Here is a 4,317-nt window from a genome sequence, read left to right as displayed (position 1 = left end):
AAGATCATGGCATCTGGTCCCATCACTTTATGGGAAATAGATGGGGAAACAGTGGAAACAGTGTCAGACAGGCTCCAAAATCACTGCAGACGGTGACTGCAGCCATGAAATTAAAAGACGCTTACTCCTTGGAAGGAAAGTTATGACCAACCTAGATAGCATATTCAAAAGCAGAGACATTACTTTGCCAAAAAGGTCCATCTAGTCAAGGCTATGGTTTTTCCTGTGGTCATGTATGGATGTGAGAGTTGGACTGTGAAGAAAGCTGAGCACCGAAGAATTGATGCTTTTGAACTGTGGTGCTGGAAAAGACTCTTGAGAGTCCCTTGGACTGCAAGGAGATGCAACCAGTCCATTCTAAAGAAGATCAGTCCTGGGTGTTCTTTGGAAGGACTGATGCTGAAGCTGAAACTCCAATACTTTGGCCACCTCATGCAAAGAGTTGACTCACTGGAAAAGACTCTGATGCTTGGAGGGATTGGGGGCAGGAGGAGAAGGGGACGACAGAGGATGAGATGGTTGGATGGGATCACCGACTCGATGGACGGGAGTTTGAGTGAACTCCGGGAGTTGGTGATGGACAGGGAGGCCTGGAGTGCTGCAATTCATGGGGTTGCAAAGAGTCGGACACGACTGAGCAACTGAACTGAACTGAACTGAAGAGTACATAAGTATTCTTGTGAAATTAAACATTAACAAAATATTGATTTCAGTAAATTATATATACTCTAAATCTCGACATAATTCAATGTATTCATCTGTCTCTATAACTAAGGCATAACTAATACACCATAACTAACATGTGTAGTTTTGTGTCAGGTTGTGAATCCTGAATTTTTTGACCAAGCAATGCTACAAATAGGAAAAATTGCCTCAGAACAAGCATGAAAAATAATTTCATTACTGGTATCATTTCTGATTCAGAGGTTATAGGCTTCCGAAACTGTCAGAAAGATGAGCTCAGGAGTGACACATTGCATCAGTTTCACTAGTGAAATTGACCTTAAGTTTTATTGCAAATTTCGTGTTGTATTTTCTTTTCTTTCTTTTGTAGAATTTTTTTGGCTTTGCCACACAGCATGCAGCAGGATCTTAGTTCCCGACCATGGATGAAACCTGTGCCCCCTGCAGTAGAAGCAGGAGGTCTTAACCACTGGACCACAAGGGAAGTCCTGTGGTTAAGGACTAATATTTTCATTTATTCTGGTATATATTGCTTTGTGTATGTCTATGTCCCATGCTTTATTTAAAAACAAAGTGATGAATGATGTGGGGATTATAATCAGGAGCATCACTGACCTTCACCTTCCCTCCAGTTCCCCCAAACTCCCTGTCCCCACACCCTCTGTGTTGCTAGTTCCTTTCAGAGTGAATGAGAACTTAATCCCCAAAACCCTGGTAGAGACTCCAAAGTGTCCCCCTAACTCTTTCTTTTCCTTTGACTTCCATTCCTGGGAAGGCACCTCAATTTGAAGGTATGGGAAAGCCCAGAATGGTGATAGACATGAAGGAAAAGCTTTACCCTCACAGAAAGAGACTGAAGGGTTCAGCATAGTCAAGTGAGGGTCCCCATAGTCTGGGGTGCCAAAAATCTGGCGCTGGGACCAGAGAAAAGGATGCTGGCCTCTCAAAGAAAGGAGACACGGTAGCCTCAAAATCCTCTCATTTGGAATAAGCAGTGCATGATTATTTGGCTTTCTGGTGAACCACACTTGGTTGCAGAAGCACACTTGGCCCATATGTTTCTCAAGGCTGAGCTGCTGGTGATGTGGGTTTTAGACACTTATGTTGAGATGGATTCTGAGGCTATGTTTAGGATTAGCAGGAAAGAATGCTGTCATTAATGATACTCATCACTGAAGTGGAATGGGAGCATGGGGTACATTGTAATATTTATGTGTGTGTGCTCAGTTGTGTCTGACTCTGTGTGACCCCATGGACTGTAGCCTACCAGGCTCCTCTGTCCATGGAATTCTCCAGGCAAGAATACTGGAGTGGCTTGCCATTACCTTCTCAAGGGCATCGTTGTGACCCAGGGATCAAACTGGGGTCTCCTGCACTGCAGCCAGATTCCTTATGATCTGAGCCACCAGAGAAGCCCTTGTAATATTTAGGAATTTAGTTTATCTGTAATGAAACTGGAAAAAATAGTGGCATAATCATATTACCAGTTTTATGTCTTTATTGGTCCAGGGTTTACTTGGCAGATCCAAAAGTAGGAAGTCAAGAGATACCTGGAGAACAGGCAACTTTGGCCTTGCAGTACAAAATGAAGCAGGTGAAAGGCTAATAGAATTTTGCCAAGAGAATGCACTGGTCATAGTAAACACTCTCTTTCAACAACACAGGAGAAGACTCTACACATGGACATCACCAGATGGTCAATACCAAAATCAGATTGATTATATTCTTTGCATCCAAAGATGGAGAAACTATACACAGTCAGCAAAAACAAGACCAGGAGCTGATGGTGACTCAGATCATGAACTCCTTATTGCCAAATTCAGACTTAAATTGAATAAAGTAGGGAAAACCACTAGACCATTCAGTATGACCTAAATCAAATCTCTTACGATTATACAGTGGAAGTGACAAACAGATTCAAGGGATTAGATCTGATAGAGTGCCTGAAGAACTATGGATGGAGGTTCATGACATTGTACTGTAGGCAGTGATCAAGACCATCCCCAAGAAAAAGAAATGCAAAAGGGCAAAATGGTTGTCTGCGGAGGCCTTAAAAATACCTGAGAAAAGAAGAGACACTAAAGGCAAAGGAAAAAAAGATATACCCATTTGAACGCAGAGTTCCAAAGACTAGCAAGGAGAGATAAGAAAGTCTTCCTCAGCGACCAATGCAAAGAAATAAGGAAAACAATAGAATGGGAAAGACCAGAGATCTCTTCAAGAAAATTAGAGATACCAAGGAACATTTCATGCAAAGACAGGCTCAGTTAAAGACAGAAATGGTATGGACCTAAGAGAAGCAGAAGATACTAAGAGGTGGCAAAAATACACAGAATTATACAAAAAAGATCTTCCTGATCCAGATAACCACCATGGTGTGATCATTCACTTAGAGCCAGACATCCTGGAATGTGAACTCAAGTGGGTCTTAGGAAGCATCACTATGAAGAAAGTTAGTGTAGGTGATGGAATTCCAGTGGAGCTATTTCAAATCCTAAAAGATGATGCTGTGAAAGTGCCGCACTCACTATGTCAGCAAATTTGGAAAACTCAGCAGTGGCCACAGGACTGGAAAAGGTCAGTTTTCATTACAATCCCAAAGAAAGGGAAAGACAAAGAATGCTCAAACTACTGCACAATTGCACTCATCTCAGACGCTAGCAAAATAATGCTCAAAATTCTCTAAGCCAGGTTTGAACAGTATGTGAACTGTGAATTTCCAGATGTTCAAGCTGGATTTAGAAAAGGCAGAGGAACCAGAGATCAAATTGCCAACATCTGTTGGATCATTGAAAAAGCAAGAGAGTTCCATAAAAACCATCTACTTCTGCTTTATTGACTATGCCAAAGCCTTTGACTGTGTGGATCACAACAAACTACGCCAAATTTTTCGAGATGGGAATACCAGACCACCTGACCTGCCTCCTGAGAAATCTGTATGCAGGTCAAGAAGCAACAGTTAGAACTGGACATGGAACAACAGACTGGTTCCAAATAGGAAAAGGAGTATGTCAAGGCTGTATATTGTCACCCTGCTTATTTAACTTCTATGCAGAGTACATCATGAGAAACGCCGGGCTGGAAGCACAAGCTGGAATCAAGATTGCCGGGAGAAATATCAATAACCTCAGATATGCAGATGACACCACCCTTATGGCAGAAAGCAAAGAGGAACAAGAGCCTCTTGACGAAAGTGAAAGAGGAGAGTGAAAAAGTTGGCTTAAAACTCAACATTCCGAAAACTAAGATCATGGCATCCAGTCCCATCACTTCACGGCAAATAGATGGGGAAACAGTGGAAACGGTGAGACTTTATTTTCTTGGGCTCCAAAATCACTGCAGATGGTGACTGCAGCCATAAAATTAAAAGACACTTGCTCCTTGGAAGAAAAGCTATGACAAACCTAGACAGCATATTAAAAAGCAGAGATATTACTTTGCCAACAAAGGTCCATTTAGTCAAAGCTATGTTTTTCCAGTAGTCATGTATGGATGTAAGAATTGGACCATAAGGAAAAATGAGCACCAAAGAAGTGATGCTTTTGAATTGTGGTGTTGGAGACTCTTGAGAGTCCCTGGACTGCAAGGAGATCAAACCAGTCAATCATAAGGAAATCAATTCTCAATATTCAT

The sequence above is a fragment of the Bison bison genome, unplaced genomic scaffold, assembly GCF_000754665.1.
Source record: "Bison bison bison isolate TAMUID 2011002044 unplaced genomic scaffold, Bison_UMD1.0 scf7180017864499, whole genome shotgun sequence".
In the NCBI taxonomy this organism is placed as follows: domain Eukaryota; kingdom Metazoa; phylum Chordata; class Mammalia; order Artiodactyla; family Bovidae; genus Bison; species Bison bison.
This window is presented reverse-complemented; position numbering follows the sequence as displayed.